At 39.8% G+C, this 24,518-nt stretch overlaps 1 long non-coding RNA gene across 1 annotated transcript in view; it reads right to left on the bottom strand.

Moving 5' to 3' along the window:
• Positions 1–4,818: 4,818 nt before the first annotated feature.
• The window catches only part of LOC118654691, a 42,773-nt gene continuing 23,073 nt past the window's right edge, over positions 4,819–24,518 (bottom strand). The window contains exons 2-3 of the long non-coding RNA XR_004967031.1: positions 15,409–15,524; positions 4,819–4,860 (exon numbers count right to left, since the gene is read on the bottom strand). This is a non-coding gene — a long non-coding RNA (uncharacterized LOC118654691). The remainder of the gene's footprint in view (positions 4,861–15,408; positions 15,525–24,518) is intronic.

Raw genomic sequence — 24,518 nt, 5'->3', positions numbered from 1 at the left:
TTTTTTAGAAGAATATCAGGAAACTGAGGATCCATATTTCTCTCTCCTTGACATAGTCTTCAGGGAATTTCCAATAAACAAATGAACAACATTTCCTTTAGCACGAACACTCTGTGTCAAGGATCCGAGACTGCTCAGTGTCTTCCAGAGCAGACGATTCCCAAGAATGTTTGACATGAGCCTGCGCTTTGCCCCAAATCAAGTTTTTCTTTATTTTCTCAATGAACACAGACAATTTCCATTTTTCTAATGAAGGTGAGGTGCTATAATTTCTAGAACAATAATTCTTACATAAATAAGTAAGGGAAAAAGAATAAAAAATGCAGAATGAGATGGGAAAAAAAGGAGTTTAGAGATAGGAGAAAGGAAATAAAGATGACATAGGATCAGATAATATAGCTAATCTCTTTAAGAGAAGGACAATAGCTTTGATTTATGTTTTTATATTTTTATTGATTTCAGAGAGGAAGGGGAGAGAAAGGGAGAGAGAGAGAGAGAGAGAGAGAAACATCAATGATGAGGAAGAATCATTGATCAGCTGTCTTGTGCATGCACCCCACTGAGAATCAAGCCCACAACCCAGGCATGGGCCCTGACCGGGAATTGAACTATGATCAAAATCATAAATCATAGTAAATATAAAAATGAAGTTTTTAATATACATTGAAAATAATCATCACAACCTCTCAGTGAACCCTTTGTTTGCCAGCAAAGGAAAGGGAACTATTTCATAGTGAAAGCAGTGAGCTTGCCAAACGGGCAGCAATAGCACAAACCTGATGGAGGGGTGACGTGGCCGTGGGCTATGCAGGTGTAAATGCCTTACTCATAGATATGAGAACAGACTGATGGTTGACAGAGGGGAGGGGTTGGGAGTTGAGTGAAAAGGTGACAGGATTAAGAAGTAAAAGCTGGCAGCTATAGAATAGTCACAGAGATATGAAGTACAGTATAGGGAATATCATCAATAATACCGTAATAATTATGTAGGGGGCCGAGTGGGTACTTGCAATATCAGGGGGACCACTCTGTAAAGTACATGCTTGTCTAGCCACTATGCTGCACATGTGTATATTCATACAGAATACTACTGAATGTAACTGTAATTGGAAAAAAAAAGACAATTTATTATTTTTTAATGCCTTACTCCAGACATTTACTTACAACCTTGTGAGTTAAGCTGACCTGTTAGGAGAGGTCAACCCTTGAATTAGGATTTGTGTAAGTCACAGAGGCACTCACTGCTTTCTGGCATCAAATACAAAGAAGACAAGGCCTTTCTTAAAAGTCCCAACATCATATTATTCTACAGTTTACCATTACCCTAAAGAGCAAGGGCTTTGTGGCCAGGCTGCCTCCGTTTAAATGCTGCCTTTCTCACTTCCTAAATGAGGCACTTGGAGCAAGTTAGTTAACCTTGTGAGGCCTCCTTTGTAAAATAGATACAGAAACACCTCCTTCAGAATCTCATTGTGAAGGTTAAGTTTGCTGGTGGATATAAAACTTAGGCCAGATCTAAAACTTAGTAAGCACCCAATAAAGATTAAATATTATAATTGCTCAAATACCTATGATTTTAGAGTCTGTATTAAATTCAAAGTGTGGGAAATATACTTTAGACAAATGCATAAAGTTATATACCATATTAAATCTAAGAAACCATGTTGGCTTAGAACTTATTCTGTCTCACAAGCAATGATGAAGAGAAAAAAGCTGCACAGTGACAGCTGGGAGATTTGACAATGGGCAGCAAGAGAAAATCAATAAAAAAGTAAAATTCCTTTCTTCAGGCACATTCTGCACATGCAGGTTGAAAGGAAAAGCAGTTGCATTTATGGCAGCAAAGTAAGCAGAATAACTGGGATTGGGAAATCTGTAGCCAACTAAAGTCACTGCATTTAGATGGACAACATGTTGGGAAATAATTAGGTCTGAAACTGTGGTTAACATTCAGCCTGCATTCACTCTGTTTCCTGAGAGTTTTTAGCTTACTGAAGTCAAGTGACTTTTTTTTTTTTTTTTTTTTTTTTGCAGATGGAAAATTATGAGCTGTTTAGGGAAATAAGCACATGTCTTAATTGGGCAATGTCACCTTTTCCAAGAAAAGTGTAAATGAAACTAAAAAATAGTTTAAATAGAAAACAATTGATAAGAACTTTTCCTTCCTTCCTTCCTTCCTTCCTTCCTTCCTTCCTTCCTTCCTTCCTTCCTTCCTTCCTTCCTTCCTTCCTTCCTTTCTCTCTGTTCTCTCTGTCTCTCTATCTCTATCTCTCTCCTCCCTCTCCTCTCCTTTCTTCTTCTTCTCTCTCTCTCTCTCTCTCTCTCTCTCTCTCTCTCCCTCTCTCTCTCTCTCTCTCTCTCTCTCTATCATTTTGGGACCCTAATTTTGTAGTAGCCTCTGACTTCGCACTGCTATAATGATTTTGATGATTGAGAGGGTCCATGCAGGATATCCCATATGAAAGACAATTGAAAATAGCAAAATGGCTTTATTTATGAATGAATGCATTTAGGTTTAGGAAAGTGTAAATAACCATGCACATACTTTTAGAGAATTTGAGATCCTACTGATCCCCTCCAGAGCCAAGTTAACATTTGTTGACTCAAATAAGTTGGTTTCCCATCTCTCCTGACTCATCTGGCTGGAACAAGTTTAATGCCAGTGTGGGACTGACCACATGATTCTTCTAGGAAAAGATAGGAAATGCATCAGTGTGATTTGAGCTCGTAAGTGTTGAGCAATGCTTCTTCATAGTGAATCCATTGTTCTACCTGCGGCACTTTATGCCAAACACAAGCCTTGTTTGGACACCAATCCTTCTTCCTTAATATTTGAAAATGCCTAAGTGTGGCCTTTGACTAGTTTAATGCCCTCACCTCCTCAAGTGTTCAGAGGGAGCACAAATCATTTATTAAAGATGACTATAGGGTCACTTTTCAGAACTAGAAATAAGCTCACATGGTTGAGAGTAAGAGCAATGAGAGCGAATGCTCATTATGTGCCTAGGCCTGAAGGGAGATGGGTGGGGGGCTCCAAGGTCCCGCTCACTGTCTTTCTCCTGGTTTTATTTGTACAGTCTGTGGAATTGATGCCTTATCAGAGCTCCTGGACTCCCTCCTTCCGTGAGACCGCATCATTTTGAAAACACTTAGAAGGATGAAGGGCTCAGAGCTACTAAGGAAAATGTGATTAATCACAACTCCTTTTAAATCACTAGTTCATGAGCAGAAGGGGAGAAAAATGAGCACAGTGAAAGGAGGGAATTGTCACCAATGAGCATCAGTAGCACAAAACTAATAGAGGAGAGGAAGTGGGACTCAAACGGGACAACTGTGCCCTTTTTCCTGAATGTTCACACCAGTTGAATGAACTACGTACGTATAAGAAGGAATGCAGGGCGGCAACTCTCCTGCAAAACTTTCCTGGGTCATCCCAAAAGAAGTACTGTCCCTCTCCACCCAATTATCATAGCACTTTAAATATGCTCCTTGTCAGAGTAATTAGCATCTGTTCTTCCTCTCAGTTATATGAGACTGGGAGAAAAAAAGAATATTAAAAATAAATCTAAATAAATGGATTTTATAAATTATTTTGATAGTGTGGTCAAGGAAGGCCTCTTTGAGACAGTGATATATAAGCTGAGACCTAAAGAATGAGCAAAAAGTGGCTATAAAAGTAGGGGGAAAAGGATGTTCCAGAGAGACTGGAGAGCATGTGCAAAGTCACCAAGAAAAGAGAGGATGTGGGGTGTGTACTGAGGAACTGAATGTAGGCCAGTGTGACTGGAACTTAGTGAATGTTCCATAGCAAAATAGAGCCTCAGGGAAGACAAATTCATGCCCAAAATAAATGTCTATTCCAATGAACAAAGCATTGCTCCTTCCATAATGGAAGTGTTTCAGTGTAATAAACCTGCCACCAGGTAGCTGGCTGATCACCATGGGAAATGGTGGCAGAAGGAGGCTCAGTGCTGGTCTCTGTTGCTGGCAGACCAAGCACTCAGCAGTGGCTCTCGCCAGGTCTCCTGGGTGAGTGACAGTTCATGTCACTGGGCCTATGCATAACCTCCACCGCTGCCACCATGGTCACTTTGTCCATCAGCCCTTTGGGTGATGACGGTGGGAGCGGGGAAAGAGGCTGACTGGTATCCACAGTACAGGCCATTCTATCTATTTGATTATTAAAATCCTCCTCTGAGAGCATCACCTGAGACACAAATATCTTCACAATTTTTGGCCATTCAGATAGGTCCATCCAAATACCTCTGCCCCAAATTTCTTTGTCCTCAATTTTTCAATTATTTTTCTTACAAGTCCCAAATTGGCCATCCCACCACCCACTCCCACTTAAAAAAAGAAAAAAAAAAAAAAAAGGAGACCCTGACAACTACCTCTGATTTCATTACTTACGTGATTTTTAAGTAATTTTTTTTCTGGAATATATTGTTTGACCAGACACAGATCAGAAACTATTTCTCACTTAATTATTGGAAAGCTTGAATCATAAAAGGTAATTGTCAATTAAAGATAGTTCTACTTCTAAAAGCATACTTAAAATCCAACACAAGATAATCACTTTGGTTATCCTATCACCTTGAGGGAAATAAGATCTTACCAAGTATCTTTATTACTATGCCGTCGTCTTCTCCTTCTCCTTCTCCTTCTCCTTCTCCTTCTCCTTCTCCTTCTCCTTCTCCTTCTCCTTCTCCTTCTCCTTCTCCTTCTCCTTCTCCTTCTCCTTCTCCTTCTCCTTCTCCTTCTCCTTCTCCTTCTCCTTCTCCTTCTTCTTCTTCTTCTTCTTCTTCTTCTTCTTCTTCTTCTTCTTCTTCTTCTTCTTCTTCTTTGCTTTTGTATATGAAACTCAGGAAAAAAAACAAAGCTTAGAGGATAAAAAAGCAATAAGTAATGTGTCAAAGTTATCACACAGTATTTTTTAATTTAATTCTGTTAAGGATTAAAATTATGAAGTGGCAAAGTCTCTTTCCATTCTGTCCCCATTCCCCACTCGTCTTTGCCCACCTTTAGCTACCCCCACCACTGTTTCTCTCTGGCTATCACTAGAGTGTTGTCAGTGTCTATGTGTTTTAAATATATATGCTTTTTCCTTAATCCCTTGACCTCTTTCTGGCAGCTGTCACTCTGTTCTGTGTATCCATGCCTCTGTTTCTATTTTGTTCATCAGTTTATTTTTGTTCATTAGATTCCACATATAAGTGAGATCACATGGTGTTTGTCATTTCTCTGACTGGCTTATTTCACTTAGCATAATAATTTCCAGGTCCATCCATGCTGTCTCCAAAGTAAGAGTTCCTATTTTTTTATGGCTGAGGTGTATTTCATTGTGTAAATGTACCACAGCTTTTTATCCACTCATCTACTGATGGGCACTTGAGCTGTTTCCAGATCTTGGCTATTATAAAAAATGTTAGAATGAACATAGGGGTGCATATATTCTTTCAAATTAGTATTTCAGATTTCTTAGGATATATCCCCAGAGTGGAGTCGCTGGGTCTATTTTTTGAGGAAACTATACTGTTTACCACAGTGGCTGCACCAGTCTGCATTCCCACCAGCAGTGCATGTGAGTTTCCTTTTCTTCACATCTCCTTGCCAGCACTTGTTGTTTGTTGATTTATTGATGACAGCCATTCTGACAGGTATGAAGTAATACCTCATTGTCGTTTTAATTCGCATCTCACTGATGATTAGTGATGGTGAGCATTTTTTCATATGTCTATTGGCCATCTGTATGTCCTCTTTGGAGAAGTGTCTATTCAGGTCCCTTGTCCATTTTTCAATTGGGTTGTCTGTTTTCCTGGTGTTGAGTTGCATAAGTTATTTATATATTTTGGAAATTAACCCCTTACCAGATATATCATTGGAAAATTTGTTCTCCCATTCACTGGGTTCCTTTTTCATTTTGTTGATGATTTCTTTTGTTATACAAAAGATTTTTAGTTTGATGAAGTCCCACTTGTATATTTTTTCCTTTGTAGCTTTTGCCTGAGGAGATGTATTACAAAAATATTGTTATGAGAGATGTCTGATGCCGGGGTCCAACCCCAGCAGGTCCAGGGGTTCCCAAAGGCGTAGACGGAGTCGGCGAAGAAGGAATGACACAGAGACAGCGTTCAGTTGATCAGCAGCCTAGCCAGGATCTCTAGCCAGGATCTCCAGCCAAGTTCTGGTCTGGATCTCCAGCGAAGTTCTGCTTTGGATCTCCAGCCAGGTTCTGTGTCCATGTTCTCTTGCTAGGTTCTCCAGCCAGGTTCAGTCACCAGGTTTTAGTCAGGTTCTCTTGCCAATTTTTGTAGTCAGGTTCAGTCTAGGATCTTTTGCCATGTTCTCTCCAGCGAAGTTCTTCTGTCTGTAGGTTCTGTGTAGGTTCTGTCTTCTTAGTTCTGTGTTCTAAGCTCTGTATTCTAAGTTCTGTCTCTTGCTGTCTTGTTACATCTGTATTTATACCAGTTGATTCAATCCTATCAATCTCTATTACAAAGGTTAGGGCGTTTCTTATCTCCATTCCAGGGAGTAAAGATTATGTAGCTTAAGCATGATTGTTCGTAGTTAAAGTGATTAATTACCCGCCTGGCACTTAGTTGAGGGGTTTTATTCCCTCCCTAACTTCAGGGGAAAATCCCTACCTGGGGAAACAACCTTTCTCAGAGAGGAGACCTTGGTTAAAACACATAGTGCCAAGAAGGTGAGCAAACATATTAAGAACAGTATGCCATATATGCCAGGTCCCTTGAAACAGCAAGGATGGACCGGCTCCCGGCAGTCTGAGATTTTACTGCCTATGTTTTCTTCTATGATTTTTTATAGTTTTGTGATTTACATTTATGTTTTTAATCCATTTTGGGTTTATTCCTGCATATGGTGTAAATTGGTGGTCTAGTTTCAAATTTTTGCATGTACCTGTTCAATTTTCCCCAAACCATTTATTAAAGACACTGTCTTTACTCTATGGTTTGCTTTTGTCACCTTTCTCAAATACTAATTGACCATAAAGGCATGAGTCTATTTCTGGGCTTTCTTTTCTGTTCCACTGATCTATATGCCTATTCTGTTCCAATGCCAGGCTGTTTTGATTACAATGGCCTTATATAGTTTGATATCAGGTAGTGTAATACCTCCAACTTTGTTTTTCTTTCTCAAGATTGCTGAGGCTATTTGGAGTCTTTGCTTGGGGTGATGATGTTTTATTGAGTTATAAACTTGAACCCTGTATGGTTTTGTGAACCAATGTCACCCCAATACATTCAATTTAAGAAACGTTACATTCTGTATGAGTCTACTTACAAGACATTCTTGAAAAGGCAATACGATAGTGATGGAGAATAGATCAGTGAATGCCAAGGGTTAGGAATGGGGTTAAGGGAAGGGGTAAGAGTGTGACTATAGGAAAAAAATGTTTTGGGGGTGATGGAACTGTTCCGCATTCTGATTGTATTGACAGTGACTACCTGAGCGCATACATGTGTTAAATCACAGAACTGTAACCTTTAAAAAGAGATCAATTTTACTGTATGATTTTTAAAAATAAAAACATCAGCACTAAAAGAAATACAACCATAAAGTGGCAAAAATATTTTAATTTGTATCTTAATATTATGGTGTAATTAATTTAATTATTTTTTACAACAAAAGAAATATGATATGTAACCATGTACTGGTTGGTAACTATCAGGAATTCATTCATTCAGTTAACAAAACTGCAGTGAGCCAAACAAAGCTTCTGCCTTCAAGGACTATGAATTCTAATAGTGAGGTTAACTATAAAAAAGGTTAACAAAAAATATATAACATTGTGTAATAAGTGTCTTAAAATAGTGGATTGTGTTCATAGTGTCATCAAAATATTTATATTCAAATTCAGCTGTTATGAAAACTTATTTTTGCCTTTTTAGAAAATTCTCCTTTGTAAAATATGCTCCTTTGTAAAATATGCTCCTTTGTAAAATATAAGTCACATAGTTTGCTTCCTGTTTGGAAAGTAACTTGGAGCTAAAGAAGAAGGCATCGAGCAGTTATTTTTGGTTCTAGTTCATGCAGCTTTTTTCAAATATGTGAAGTTAGATTTGGTGAGAAAGCTCTTGTCTCTTTGACTTCCTGTTTAAAAAGTAAAACAGAAGCCCAGAAAGGTCTGCTATGACCAAACGATAATGACAGTTTATTCATTGGGGAACTTTATTTTTCCCTTGCCCATAAGCATAGCCTTAGGAGGATGAAACCCTCACCACAGTACATGTGTACATTTTGCTAAACTGACAAAAATTGCCTAATCCAAATCCTTATCTTTGAAGTTGGGAATTACACTGGAAAACCTAATGGAAACTGAAAAAGACTACAGTTATAAAAAATTTAATATTTGAGCCTTCTCTCCCCCCTCCCAAGTTAATTGTTTGGAATAGTAATTACTAGAGGCAAAATTCAATAATATTTTAAGAATTCATTCTTCAAAAACTGGCCAGTAGATGGTGAATTCTATTCTTGTTATATGTCTTTATTTAGCTGGCTAAAAAAATAAAAAGAATAAATAAATAAGTAGCCCTGTTCCATAGTAATTTGTTTTCTATGTTAGATAAGACAGTTAAGTGTGTTTTAGAGGTCCTGAAGTATTTAGACTGAGAGGATTCTAGCCTACTTACATCCTTTCCAGTATCTTTAACATTAGTACTAGGGTCCTTATTATTGACTAGAGGCCTGGTGCACGAGATTCATGCAATCAGGGGTGGGAGGGAGGTCCCTCAGCCTGGCCTGTGCCCTCTCGCAGTATGGGAGCCCTCGGGGGATGTCCAACTGACAGCATAGGCCCAGAGCGGGCCTAAGCCAGCAGTTGGACATTCTTAGTGCTGCCGCGGAGGTGGGAGAGGCTCCTGCCACAGCCACTGCACTCGCCAGCTTAAGCCTGGCTCAAGGCTTCTGTTCCTCCTGTGGGAGTTCACTGACCACCAGGGGGCAGCTACTGCATTGAGCACCCTGGTGGTCAGTGTGCATCATAGCAACCAGTCTTTCCACCATTTGATCAATTTGCATATTAGCCTTTTATTATATAGGATTATATGCCAATCTATCAAGACAAAGATGAATATTGAGACACTAGTCTAATAAGGTTATGTTCTATTAAGTTTAGGAGTACTGATGCCACACACATCCCTAATCTCTTGTTGTTGGCTAATATTAAATTAGCACAATATTGATGATTTATTTCATTGGAACTTTTCAGAAGGAATCTGAGCTCAGTTGCATTGGTTCTGTGTAATTGTATTGTATTAATGTGAGATTCAGTGTAAGTAATAGACCAAATGACAACTACCTATTAGACATTTTTCTTTCTTTGTATCTACTTAAGATTCACTTTCCAGGCACTCCAAAATTCTTTGGGTCCTTAAATGCAGTAATTAACCTTCTTATAGGGCATTCGTTCAGTTCCGTCTGGTTACACCAGCAATCCCAGTGGCAACTGCTTGGATATCTTCAGGTCTTTCATACTCTCCTCTTGCTCTGGTATCTGTACCTGTTAAGTTTTTAGTTTTTACCTCCCTCTCAATTATTGCAACTGCAGTCCTTTCTCTAAATTACTTTGCTCCACTCTGAACACTAACTGACCTGATGCCTTCATTGACCAAAATATCAACATAAGGCATTTGTATTTAGCAGAATATATTGAAGATTCCAAGTTGTAAAGTGGAATCACAGTATTACTGACTATAAGCCAAAAGTTAAAATTTAATAATAGCCATCATGGTCCTACCATGACCTCCACGAGCCATCCATCCACCATTTTTTACTGGCTGTCTCTCCTTAGGCTTACTGCCTTCACTTCTGGTCACTGCCTCACTCTCCCCTGCATTTCCCCTGTCACCTGTTGTATTAGTTTGCTAAGGTTGCCATAACAAAATACCACAGACTGGGCTTAAGCAACAGAAATGTATTGTCTCCCAGTTCCAGAGGCCAGAAGTCCACAATCAAGGTGCTGGCAGGTTTGTTTTCTTTGTAGGCCTCTCTGTTTGGCTTGCAGATGGCCGTCTTCCCGGTGTCCTCACATGGCCTTTCCTTGCTGTGTGCATTGCATCCCTGGTACTTCATGTGTCTTTATCTCCTCTTCTTCTACGGACATCCTAACAGCTTTATAATTTGAGTACCTCTTTAAAGGCCCTATCTTGAAATGTAGTCACAGTCTGAGGTACTGGGGTTTAAGGCCTCAACATGTGAATTTAGAGAGGACACAACTTAGTCCATAACTTCTTCCAAGTTCTTTCTCTTCTTCTGTTCCATTGCCAGCCTCCAATTCCAAAATTTCAGTTCCATTTCTAAAGCAGAGCACCTGTATTTGCCATTAAATACCTCTGTGTATGTTTAAAATAAAATGATATCTACTTTTGAACTCATTTTTTAGCAATACATAACTCAGGTGAAAGTTTCAAAATTACAGTTTCTCCTATAATATAAGTGCTATGGTAGAAATACATTAATTTTTGTGCATAAAAGGGACACATGCTATGATATATTCTTTTTGTCCCCAGCTTCCTTCAGAACCATTGAAGTTGGAAGTTGTCTGAGATGGGTGGAAGTTGTCTGAGATGCTGGTTTTTTCCCTCTTCAAACTCATGTATTGTCTCTTGAGTTTACTCATTTGAATTACAATAAGAACTCATAGAGGTATTAATTCAGAGAGGAGAGGCAATATCTTGACAGCTGCTAATATATCAGTCTCAGGATTTTTTTTAAACAAAACATATCCAGTGCATAACTGCTACCTTATTTTGATTAGCCAAAAAACGTACCTGACTCTTTATGTCTCTCCTTCCCCAATCTTTCCCATCCTTACAGCTCCTCCTTCATTCTTTGGGGGACTTCTTTTTCAATCCAAGGGCACACTCAGCACTTACTCAAGCAATCTTTATGAGCAAACTGATCTACATTATCTTTCATCTTTACAACTATCCTGCAAGGTAGGCATTATTAAACATACTATATAGATGAGAGGTTAGAGGTAAAGGCCTTTGTTTAAGGCCTCAGTCTCATGCTATTTAGTGACAAAATATGAATTTGACCCAGATCTGACGGGTCCTAATGTTCCTGCTCTTTTCACTGCACAGAATGGCAGATATGAGACTTCTGCTTTTTAAACTCTCACAAGAATTTAGAATTCTCAACATTCTTTGTCCTTTGTCTTAAAATAGTTGGATACTGAAAGGTCTATCCTTATTTATGCTCCTTTTTTCCTTTTTAAAAATTAAAAAATATTGGGGGGGGGATTTTCCCTAATTTCACAATTCTCTGAGATTACTCTTATTAATTTTGCATTTTTCCTCTCAACCCTCATTGATGTCAGTTTACATGTTGATGATGTCCTGTTTAGGAGAGAACTGGGTCATGCCAGTCAGGGGAGTCATACGCAGCAGGAGGAAGGACATGCACAGCAGTTGGTGGGAGAAAGAAAGGAGTCCTGGGTCAATGCCAAAGGAGAGTAAATTTTTGAGGCATCATTCCAGGAAGCAACAAGCTAGTGAACATTTTGAGAAAGAATTGCAATATTCATGAACCAAGAAATAGTTCAAAAAGTGAAGCAAGATGAAAAGCCCTGTAGGAAAGTTAAGAGACTAAAACAAGATGGCTTTAGGGGCCAAAGAAAATAAACATAGACAGGGAGAAGGGTGGTTCAGGAACAAAACCTTTGATTGTGATGATATTGTCTTTTATGCATTTTTTAGCATATATCACTAAGGCCCAATTAAATGTTAATAGGAATAGAATTTTTGGATCTACCTCTCTATAAGAAGTAACTGTGTTATAGGTATTCAAGTTAACTACTTGATATTATTTGGTTCTTCTGAATTCCTTTTTTTCTTTACTAATCATGGTGGGAAAGAGAAACACAATATAATCCAGTGGTAAATTTTTATTGAATGCATAAATGACATGACAATTTTATGAGAGAAGTATCTTATCATTCTCATTGTTCTAATAAGAAAATGGAGGCACGAAAATGCTCAGTACTATCCCAGGGCTGTACAATGGTAAGAGGCATAGTGAGGATTTTAATTGATCACTGTGCAATGCATTGAGATAAAATAGTGATCTATATATATAAAAGCTAAGCGACTGGAATGACAGAACAACCAGAATGATTGGTCACTATGACTGACACACACTGCAATGGCCACTGGCCTGATCGGGGTCCTGATTAGCCCCCCCCACCCCAATCAGGGGTGGGGCCGGCTGGTCAACCTCCCATGTCCCCTCCCCTCTGCCAGCCTGGCCCCAATCGGCCTCTATCACTTGGGGCGGCCAGACCCCAGCCATACACAAATTTGTGCACTGGGCCTCTAGTACAGTATAAACAAATGAGGACCCAATGAATTCTGCTTGGATGAGGATTAAAGAGAACTCTGCTAATGAGATGATATATCTCCTATAGGTCATCCCATAACTTGGTGCCAATATAAATATTACTGTTTGCTGAGTGTGCTCTCACATAAACATTACCTTTATATTGCTCTTATTTCCCAGACACAAAAGTAGTACATGATCAAGGATTTATCTGATTTTTTTTTTTACTAAGAAACCCCAAGTCTTAAAGACATTCCCACTCCACAGGACTCAGAGTTCCATTTAAGTTAATGTTTGTTTCAGAAATTTTAGGTATCATATGCTTAAATGATTCACTGCTTACAGTGAAAATTTTATAAGAAATAGTAAAGTTGGATAACATGTCAAAGTGCCAGGGTCCAACCCCAGCAGGTCCAGGGGTCCCCAAAGGTGTGGACGGAGTCGGCGAAAAAGGAAGGACACGGAGACAGCGTTCAGTTGATCAGCAGCCTAGCCAGAATCTCCAGCCAGGATCTCCAGCCAAGTTCTGGTCTGGATCTCCAGAGAGGTTCTGCTTAGGATCTCCAGCTAGGTTCTGTGTCCATGTTCTCTTGCTAGGTTCTCCAGGTTCTCCAGCCAGGTTCTGTAGCCATGTTCCCTCGCTAGGTTCTCCAGCCAGGTTCTGTCCAGGTTCTCCAGCCAGGTTCAGTAACCAGGTTCTAGTCAGGTTCTTTTGTCAATTTCTGTAGTCAGGTTCAGTCCAGGATCTTTTGCCATGTTCTTTCCAGCAAAGTTCTTCTGTCTGTAGGTTCTGTGTGGGTTCTGTCTTCTAAGTTCTGTGTGTAGGTTCTGTCTTCTCTTGTCTTATTACATCTGTATTTATACCAGTTGACTCCAATCCTATCAATCTCTATTCCAAAGGTTAGGGCGTTTCTTATCTCCATTCCAGGGAGTAAAGATTATGTAGCTTAAGCATGATTGTTCGTAGTTAAAGTGATTAATTACCCGCCTGGCACTTAGTTAAGAGGTTTTATTCCCTCCCTAACTTCAGGGGAAAATCCCTACCTGGGGAAACAACCTTTCTCAGAGAGGAGACCTTGGTTAAAACACATAGTGCCAAGAAGGTGAGCAAACATATTAAGAACAGTATGCCATATATGCCAGGTCCCTTGAAACAGCAAGGATGGACCGGCTCCCAGCATCAAAGTCCACATGACGATTTTTATACTTCAGGCAGTTTGCGTAAAAGGAGAGAGTACTTTCTGAACAAAATGTTTTCCTATGAATCGTTCTTCCTGTACATATTATCCTAAGGATAAGAGTAGACTGGGCTAGAAATATTAAATTCCCTTTTTATGGGCATGGTTTCTAACAGAACTCCCTGAAGTAAAAGTTCAACAGAATAAAGGAATGTGATTATCTCCCTAAAACATTTATCAGTTAGAGTGAAAGGTCCAGTTTCTCCATATTTTCCACTTATTTTTAAAAAAATATATTTTATTAATTTTTTACAGAGAGGAAGGGAGAGAGATAGAGAGTTAGAAACATTGATGAGAGAGAAGCATCGATCAGCTGCCTTCTGCACGCCCCCTACTGGGGATGTGCCTGCAACCAAGGTACATGCCCTTGACCAGAATCAAACCTGGGACGTTTCAGTTCGCAGGCCGACGCTCTATCCACTGAGCCAAACCGGTTACGGATTTTCCACTTATTTTTATGTTGTATGATCATTGGAATAAAAAACGCCAGCGAGAATGTCTACTCCAAATAAAGATAAGGGGAAACCATGGCTAATTCCAGTGCTTAGGAAATGGGGAATTGTAACTAAGGGAGGTTTTTGAAAAGTGATTTTGTTTTTCTAAATACTTATCATGATACCTGCCTGTAGATGTAAAAAGTGAGGACTCTGAAAGGATTAGTTATCAACACATCACATCATTTCTGAGCAGGATTTTAACAAAACAAAACAATAAAACATAAAAATAAGTGTTTTTATTATTTCTATTTTTTCTAATTATGTAATTTTTAAATATGTAAGAACTCTTCATTTTTATCAATTGGATATTTTTTATTGTTTTGGTTTATTAAAGTTTCATTGTATCTTAATGATACTCTTAGATTTGGCAGAGATTTTCCACAACAAGTTACTTTAATTTATCTGAAACTTGGTTTCCTCTTCTGGAAAGTAGAGAAATTAGTTGCTTCTAACCTTAAGAAAATGTTACGAAGATTAAATAATAAGGCATGTAAAGCACTTAACAGGTGCCAGAACATGGTAAAGGCTCAATGAATGTCATCATTACTGAAACAGGTTAAATATGGCCGAGATGTTTTCTCTGTGTGTAGCATACCCGTGTGGTTCTTCTGTGTCACAGACTGTAATGTCCAGAGATGGCTGTAACAGTATCTCACGTCCCATGTGCTCTTCTTACTGTGTGACTTTGGCATGCCTCCCATCGAAGGGCTGAAAGTGACCCAGCCCTGATACCCATGACATTCATTTTTCCATTTCACTTGTTTACACAATGCATATTTCTGGAGCACTATATGGCAGCCACGGTGATAGCTCACTAGCAAGGGTAGAGGAGTCTGTCTTCATCAGGTACAAAGTCTATCAGGGAAGACAGACAATTAAACAAACCATTGAAGTCAATCATACTAAGAGCTGTTATAATGTAAAAACAGGATGGGGTGAACAGTGATGTGCTGAAGCTGACTCCTGCTGGTTCATGAGAGTTGATCGTTACATTTCCAGGAATTTTGCAAACTGGTTATTAAGCATAGCTGTTATTAAAAATTACATTATGTGAAGATACAATTCAATAAACTATATTGAACACGAAGATAATAACACACTGCACTTTTTAACAACAGTACTGCAGAGAAGAGAACTGAAAGGCAGGAAATAGCCTGTATCCATCTACTGAAGGTACATTTTATATTGTTAGCACCAAAGTAAACGCTGAGGATCTCATTTCTTGGTAGAAAAGCCAGGGTTGATGCATCTGGTTCTGATCCTAACATGTTTGACCAATTTAAGTTCATTTAATGAAAGCAATTATAGAAACGTCCCCCCGGCTCTCGTCTTACCTCTGGTCACTCAGTTCCCTTAGTAGTGGTCTCAGCAGCTCCTCTGCCAATGTTTTCCATGGTGCTGTTTGTAGTGGTACTTTTCCATTTGCAATATACAGTCCTTCACATCTGGGCTGAAGGAAAACAAGAAAAGTTTTAAACATTGGCTACAGGTCTGGGAGAAATACCCTTCACTTATGGGCAGTTTTAATGTGTTGTTGTCCCAGAGGACCAGCCTGGACTATTGACTCCTCACAAAAGCTATACATGTATTAAGGAACAAACATGTCTCAGAGGTACCCAGGACTGGACCTCCAGCTTTTCTGGAAAATACCCTAGATCAGCGGTCGGCAAACTGCGTCTCGCGAGCCACATGCGGCTCTTTGGCCCCTTGAGTGTGGCTCTTCCACAAAATACCACGTGCGGGCTTGCACGTGGAGTGCGATTGAAACTTCGTGGCCCATGCCTAGAAGTCGGTATTTGTGGAAGAGCCACACTCAAGGGGCCAAAGAGCCGCATGTGGCTCGGGAGCCGCAGTTTGCCGACCACTGCCCTAGATAATGCTATTTCCAGATGTCCCAAACATCTATGATCAGCAGAAGTCACCAGAGTAAAATATTTTAATAGTTTAAAATAAATTTTCTGGGGGAAGATCATAGACGTAGAAAGTGGTGAGCTCCCGCTGGATGATGTATGAGCTCATGTTGATGGAAAAACCTTCACCTGTCGTGTTGGTGAATGATGTGTCCAGGCCCTGTTACATCCATTATTAGGCCACAGTGGAAAAGTGAAAACAAATAGGAGTAAATTATAGAGACTGTGTTTACAAAGGTTATTTTGGCATTTCCAGCCCCCCCCCTTTTCTTTTTCTTTTTTTTTGGGGAGGGGGGGAAGAGAAGGGGAAAGAGAGAGTGGGAAACATCAATGTAAGAGAGACACATTGATCAGTTGCCTCCCTAATCTGCAACCAAGGTACGTGCCTTGATCAGAATCAAACCCGGGACCCTTCAGTCCTTGGGCCAATGCTCTATCCATGGAGCAAAAGCAGCTAGGGCCGCCCTTTTTCTTTTACTAGTAAATCTCTGAATATCCCAACATGTACCATGTAATGACATTGACACCAGATTTTCATATTTTTGTGGAAGGCCATGGATCCCAAATAGTTTGGGGCCATGACTTACATGTGTTTGGATTCCCATGACTATCTTGAAGTACAAGTTAAATAAAACACTTTTTATAAAATTATTTTTTGGAAAATTCTATATTTTTATATGCTTGTGCTAAGTATTCATTTGTCCAGAACAAGAAAAATTCTCCATAGATTTGTATTATTTCAATCCCTAAGAAGAGAGTGTGGACAGACAGATAGATTTCAAATGTAATATCTATTGAGTTAAATAAGGTGCCATTTGTTTTGCTAATGGAATCATTCACTATGCCAAAAAGATGTAATGCTGGGCATTTTAAAGATTGTTTTAAAAATCCAGCGAAGCATAGCTTCCAACTTCAGGCTGTAGAAAAATTTCTTGAGAGTTTTTCAGCCATTATGCAACCGGGAAGAAGCCAGCAGGGAATGCCTTTGTTGTGCCAAGGCTAGAATAATGTAAAAAGCCACAGACCTTCGTCAAATTATTCTACTTTTCTAAGTGTGTTGAGAAGTCTGCATTTAATTAAGAACTGATGCATTGAGCAGCACTATTTTTATAGCAAGAGTGATTAAAAAAACCACATTTCTTGTGAAAGCCTTATACAAAAATTTTAGTTTTAGTTCTTGTTAAAATAAAATTTTGTTGACTTTCTATCAGAAGGATGTGAGGAGCCAGGCACAGCTTCTTTAAGTGCAGTCTTCCAACAGTAGGGCCTTTTAGACAAGGTGGTATGTTGGTCTGACTGTTAAGACTATTATGAAAAGACGTGTAAGGAAGCAGTGTGAAAGCAAGAATGACAGGCTTGCAGAGAAGGAAACGAAGGGTGGTCTCTTGTGTAAGTTCACTTCTGCGTCAGCCCCCACAGGTTTGCACTCATATTAGAATATGGCTAGGCTTCAGCATTCTGTGTACTTTTATTTCAAGGCTTTGGCGTGCTTTATAAACATTCACTAGAACAAAAATACCTTTAATAATCTTGCTGAATAAATGCAATTTGTCTCAGCCACAGGCCGCCTGCATAGTGGGTCAGCCAAATCCAATACTTTTTCATGGACTTTTCTTTCTTTTCTCTTGGGATTGTACAAGAATCAGCCCCTGGCATGGGTCCATTCTTGTCACCACTGAAATACTTGTTTAAGTTCTTTTAAAAATTTATTATTATTATTATTAAAAATATTTTTATTGATTTCAGAGAGGAAGGGAGAGGGAGATAGAAACATCAATGGGATAGAGCCCACAACCTGGGCATGTGCCCTGACCAGGATTCGAACCATGACCTCCTGGTTCACAGGTCAATGTTCAACCCTGAGCCACGCCAGCCAGGCATTGTTCAAGCTCTTATGAACATTCTCAAGTGGGCAACTCCACTGGCTTCTCTGTGCCAAGCGTGGCCATCAGTACCTTCACTGCATGAGGTGAGGGTGCTTACTGGCTTGATTCTGATTCATGCTGCCACTCTATTCAGAGGTCTGGGTCTGGCAATTTCCAAGGGTGCTTCTCTGAGTAGGATACAGAGCTCTGATTCTTATGGAAATTGCCACCTGCCCATCCTTTTAAACTCATGGAATCCAACTTTCCTGGAGTGAGACCACACCTCCCTTTAACCTCAAAGCTCAAGAACCCCCACCAACTACTAATTGGACAATTTACTTTCTTCTTATTCTAGCCCTTAACTCCACAAAACGTTAACACCTCCCTGGGCAAGAGTCCAGCATTCAGAAAAGAGAGGCCAGGTATAATTTCTATTTGAAGAAATGACCTTCTCAATCTTTTGCTAATGAGTTTATTTAGCAGTGGGGGGAATTAATTAAGATTTTATTTTACCATTTATCAATAGCTGTAGATTATCAAAGACATAATAAGATAGTAATGCAGTTGCAATTAACAGTTTCGGGTGTGGTATCTTCACCAGAGCAGCGTATAAACATAGCCCCTGGCCTGGTGTAGAGCTATTGAGCTAGTAAATGCTTCTTGACAACTCTGTCAGCTAAATTAATAAGACATAGTTTGCTCTCAAGTAGCAGGGAGAACAGCATACTGATTTGCCTAAGCACTATCTATATCAACTCAACTTCATCTCTGTTATAATGTGTTTTGGAGGGAACTTGATCATCTTGGTATTCTGGGGCACATTATGCTAGCGCATTACTTTGATGAAATTATGTTAATTGGATCTAGTGAGCAGTAACATCAAGCACCTACATACCTTCATCAGATACACAGTGCCAGGGTGTGAGCGAAAAACCCTGCCAATTTCAAGGATCTGTCACATAGGCAAGGTTTCTGGGTAGCCAGTCACCTTGGTCATATTGGTAATAGCTCTTCTGAATTGAGATGTAAGTTTCTGTGCCTTGCATAGCACACTATAAAGAAGGAGGCATATATTTTGCAAGTTTCTTTGGATCTGGGAGGCTGCATATACCACATAATGGAATGCTGGTCCTACCATTGGTTGAAAAATCTATAACTCTGACAGTTTTGAGTAGAGCTTAGAGCAAGAAAAACAACCAAGGCTTTTCAGCAAGTCTGTGCTGCTCATGGTTATGACCTATGAGACCCAATGGTGCTAAACATTTGTTTCAGACAGAGAGGTTGTACAGAGCTTCTGGCGAGCTCACAGTGCAGACCTTTAGGTGTTTGGACAACTTGGCCTCTTCTGACAGCTATTCTCCACTTGAAAAACACCTTTCAGCTTGCCACTGGGCCTGGCAAAGACTGAACACCAGGCCTTTAAATGTCAGTGAATGTGACCCTACCTGCTCATTGTGAACTGGGTGTTATGTAATCCCTGCACCATAAATTTAGAAATGTACATAAAATCCTAGTGTAAAATGAAAATGATATATATGAGACATGTCCAAGAAAAGGCAAAGGCACAAATAAACAGCAACCCCCCCCCCCCCCCCCGGGAAGCTACTCTTACTGCTTTCCTGCCTTTTCCTCAGAGTAGACCTATAGTTTCATGGGGAATTCTCTGTCGCCAGGATGAAGGATGGGGAAAAAGAATGGACATGGTTTATGAATGGATAGCATGTGGGCATCAAATAGAAATGGATAGCTGCTGAGTTACAGCCTCACTTAGGGTGGCACAGTGATAAAAGAAGTTTTCTCATGGGCAGAACTTTGGGCAATCATCTGGTTGTCCACTTAATGTGGAAGGAGAAATAGCCTGAAGTATGGATTTCCATAAACCAGATAGGGCAGCAGTTAAAGTTTTAGAAAAACAAAATAGGAAGATTGGTGACAATATGGAGGCGAGGTATGTGGATGGGACTCGCAGCATGGGCAGGGTGCGAGAATATGTGCCCCATATAAACACCCATTAGAGGGTATTCCAGTAGTAAACAAGTGCTTTTAATAATTGAGTGGATAAGATTATCACTCCTAGGGATGTCAGTCAGCCTCTCTTTTTCTAACCATTCATATGATTGGTCAATGGAGGAATATACAGTAGGTAAGATAGCAGGAATGGAGGTTATGCATAAGGCTTATCAACATGGGCACACTGTCACCAAGGCTGATTTGTCAACACCATCACTGTGTGTCTAATCAGCCTATAGCAGAGGCCATTGTTGAGCTCCCAATATGACACAATTCATGATGTTCAGGTCCATTTCCTGGAACCATTGAATGGCATCTGAAGGCTCACTTTTGGCACCACCCATAGATAAATCCTATGAGGACAGGTGCTGTCTACAGGATGCAGTATATGCCTTTAACCAGTGGCCAATAAAAGGTGCCATCTTTCTCAATGCTGGAGGTGAGAGTGAACTTTCCAAGTATTTTATGAAATATTTATTTGGGGAAATTTTTCTATAACCTTGGTCTGAGTAGGTTTATAGTACTGGAGGAAGACATCTATTAGTTTGGGAATGTAATAATAGTTCCACTGAATTAGAAGGGGAGACTGCCCACTGGCCATTTTAGGCTAATGAAGTATAGACAAGCTATTGTACTGGCTGGGGTGTTAATTCTGATTATCAAGGAGAAATTGAATTATTGTTATACAGTGAGCATGAGGAAGACTATTTCTGGAACCCAAGTGGGGCTCTTAGCTACTTAGGACTCTATTACTATGGCCCTTGGAAATAGAAACTATGGCAACAGTCAAGATAGGACCACCAAAGGTATCAGCTCATATAAGACTAAAGCTTTGATTCAGGCAACCAGATTAAGAACCCATCCCACCAATGTGCTTTAAGAGAATAAGGAAAACATGGAATGGGGATTGGAAGTAGGTCACAGCTTAGGCTAACAGCTTAGGCTTAGTGATCAGTTACAGAAGCAGAGACCAGTTACAGAACAGCTTTGTCTTATGACAATTGTTTCTTTCCCCCATGTTTCCTCTCGCTCCCTTTAAAAAGAGCACAGCTGGTTCTTAACATTTTAGGTTGCAAGAGATGACATGGCTGAATTGACCTTGATGATATGGTTCATTTGGGACACAATTTTTCACCAAGGCAAAGGGCAAGAATGAATGGTGAGAGGCAAAAAGAGTCATCCAGTTGGAGGTAGAGAAGAGTGAGTTGTAGTCTGTTCCTTTTGTAGAGCTGCAGGTTGGCTGTGCTTACTTCCTCTAGAGCTGCAGGTTGGCTGTGCTTACTTCCTGAAGGTCACAGCTCTTTTCATTTGGAATTCTCTTCATAACTACCTCCTCTAGGTTTAGAAAATCACTCCCTTCAGTCTTAGGAGGTAATGGGTTTCCTTGATTAGTAGCCATGAGTACTAAACTATTAGTACTAAATAGTACTAAACTATTTCTAGTTTGTTCCATAAAAACCTATTCGTGGCAAATAGTATCTTAAAAATTCTTCTCAGATTACCTGGTCTGAGTATATCCTGCTGGGACCCTGGCTGATTCCTATATAATACTTCATTTGATCTTTACAACTCTTCTATGACATACGTTGGGTAGATCCCATTACTTCCATGTTTGGAACATTCCAGTGGCTTTTCATGGTACTTAAAATAAAACCCAAATAGCATGATGTGCAAAGCCATACTTGATCTGGTTTCTGCCTCCTACTCCAAGCTGATCTCTTATCACCTTCCCCTCCTCCATTGTACTCAGAAACTTTAAGTTCCCTCACTGCTTTGCATGAGACCATCATCACAAAGATCTGCCAGCCTATAGTTCAAATATCAGTGTAAATGTCATCTCCTCAGAGAGTTTTTCTCTAGCAAGTCAATCAAAAGTAGTTATCCAAACATTATCACAGTATCCTATATAATTCTTTTCATAGAACTTACCACTTACTAATATTATCTTGTTTATTTTTCTTTTTTATATATCTTTATTGTGGAAAGTATTACAGATGTCCCCCTTTGCCCCCAATAACCCCCTTTATCTTACCTCCACCCCCAGGCTTTCACTGCACTTTTGTCTGTGTCCATGGGTTGTCTATATATATAAAACCCTAATATGCAAATAGATGGAATGGTGGAACAATTGAACAACCGAACAACCAGCCACTATGACATGTACTGACCACCAGGGGGTGTCGGCAGCATGCGGCAGAGCACAGAACATGGCGGGCATCGGCCGCAGTGGGATGGTGGAGCAGGTGAGTGGAGGTGCCAGACCAAGGCTGGGTGCTGGTCGCTGTCATCAGGGCGAGCCTCTCGTGGTAACTGAAAATTCTTTGCTCCCACATGCTGTGGTACTGCTGGGCACTCACAACAGCTGCCGATCGGCCCTCAGGGCTTCTCCACCTCCCCCTGCTCCTGAGGGACGATTGAGGCTGGCAGCTGAAGCTTGCACCCACTGCTGGCGCCCAGTGTAGGTCTTGATCTCTCAGTATCATCAGTGGGAGTGAGCAGTGGTTGCTGGTCCCGATCACCCCTGAGAGCTTCTCCACCTCCCCCTGCTCCTGAGGGGCAATCAGGGCAGCAGCCACCACTCATACCTGCTGACGGCACTGGCCCTGCTCTCACCTGCTGCTGGCACCGGCCCTAATCACTCTGTGCCGGCAGGCGGTGTGAGTGGGTCCGGAGCTATCAGTGCAGGGGAGTGGCAGCGGTAGGAGCGGAGCTGCTGGAAGACAGGGGACCAGGGACTGCTGTGGGAGAGGCTTGGCGGGGGCACAGAGGATGGGCCAAGACCTGCCCCTGTACCCACTGCAGCTTCATGGCCCACAGTACCTTTCAAGGTGTAAGAATTTGTGCACTGAGCCCCTAGTGCATATATAATTTCTTTGGTTAATCTCTTCCTGACCCTCACCCCTCTGAGATTTGTCAGTCTGTTCCATGCTTCTGTGTCTCTGGATCTATTTATTTTATACCTATAAAATCCTATCTATCTTTCTATCTCCCTTCTTATTAGAATGTGAATTTGCTGATAACTAGGTTTTAATTTTTGTAATAGACACTCAGAGGTTTTAAATTTCTTGAGGTTTTACAATTATTAGTGACAAAGTCAGCTCCTGCTTCTTCTGATATCCACATACCAGGAAGGATCCATCTGATTTCCTGAGTATAAAGATGCCATGGAAGATGAAATGCCATGAGAGATAAATGCCCGATTTACATCAGACCCCAAACTCCTGGAACAATAATGTCATTCTCCTATCTTCTTAGCCCATTTTGAGTTTTGGAAATGATTGTTTTCTGATGTTAAATTACTATTTGTGCTGAATAATTCAATAAGATGTTAGAAGTGTTCCATGATTTGGTGGTCAAAATTGCTGTTAAATACTGAATTAAGCATGTCTCTTTACTGTAGACTTCCCAGGGCCTTTAATATGCACATCTACCCAAACTGATTAGCATAGGAAATACAGTCACATACTGCTTCACAATATTTTAATCAATGAGGAACCATATCTGTAATGGTGGTATACCATATAGCCTAGGTGTGTAGTAGGCTATACCATCTAGCTTTGTGTAACTACACTCTGATGTTTATACAATGATGAAATCACCCAAAGATGCATTTTTGAGAATGTATCTTTTTTGTTAAGTGGAATTACTGTACTTTTATGAGATTCCTATAAACATCAAATAGAATGTGTATTTCCTGGAACACAGCAGGTAAACATTGAATTAAATCTTTAGTGATAAATATTATGTTAGCAGAACAATTTTATTACAAAGAAAAATTTTTTAATGAATTATTTTGCAAGTAGAAAGAAAAGAGCTAGTATATTTATATATTTATATTAATATCTTCTAGATTTTGTTCTTATGTGTGGCTTATTCAGTTTTGTAAAAGTCTTATTCTTTTTTTTCAAGTATATGTATGCCAATTTTTTATTTCTCTGGTCAAGTCACATACTATTTTTGCCAGTCTGACTATTCTGGTGGAAATGTTTAAACATTTTTAGGCCTATTTTGGATTTCTTCTGTACAGCTTCAAATAATTTCTAAAGGGGTTTGATAGTTATCCTATTACTTCCAATACAATGTGCACTGCTGTAGTTGGTAGTCTGTTCCACTATAAGGTAAATTACATTTCTAATAAGTCTCAAAGTATAAGAAATTGAGGAACTCAGATGTTCCAATGAGTAAAGGTGCTTAGAACTAGAAAAGTAGTAAGAATAAAGTTATTTTTCCCAAAGGAATTTAGTAATAAAGCTATAAGAAGACTTTACTATTACATGCTAAAATAACTTGGCTTATCAAAACTGATAGAAACAACTGCTTTTCTCTTGCTGCTTTTAAAATTCTCTCTTTGTCTTTTTTTTTTTTTTTTGAGAGAGTTATTTTTTTTATTTTTTATTTTTTATTATTAGTTAAGGTATTACAAATGTGTCCTCATCCCCCCCATTAACCCCCAACCTCCCCCCCACACACACTCATGCTCCCATCCCCCTGTTGTCCATGTCCATTGGTATGGCTTATATACATGTATACAAGTCCTTCGGTTGATCTCTTCCCCTTACCCCCGCCCTCCCCTACTTTCCTTCTGGGGATTGATAGCCTGATTGCTGTTTCTCAGTCTTTGAGTCTGTCCCTTTTCATCAGTCTATGTTGTTCTCTATA

Source organism: Myotis myotis, unplaced genomic scaffold (assembly GCF_014108235.1).
Source record: "Myotis myotis isolate mMyoMyo1 unplaced genomic scaffold, mMyoMyo1.p scaffold_m19_p_1, whole genome shotgun sequence".
Classification (NCBI taxonomy): Eukaryota; Metazoa; Chordata; class Mammalia; order Chiroptera; family Vespertilionidae; genus Myotis; species Myotis myotis.
Note: the sequence above shows the minus strand (reverse complement) of the source record. Positions and strands in the feature narration are given on the sequence as shown.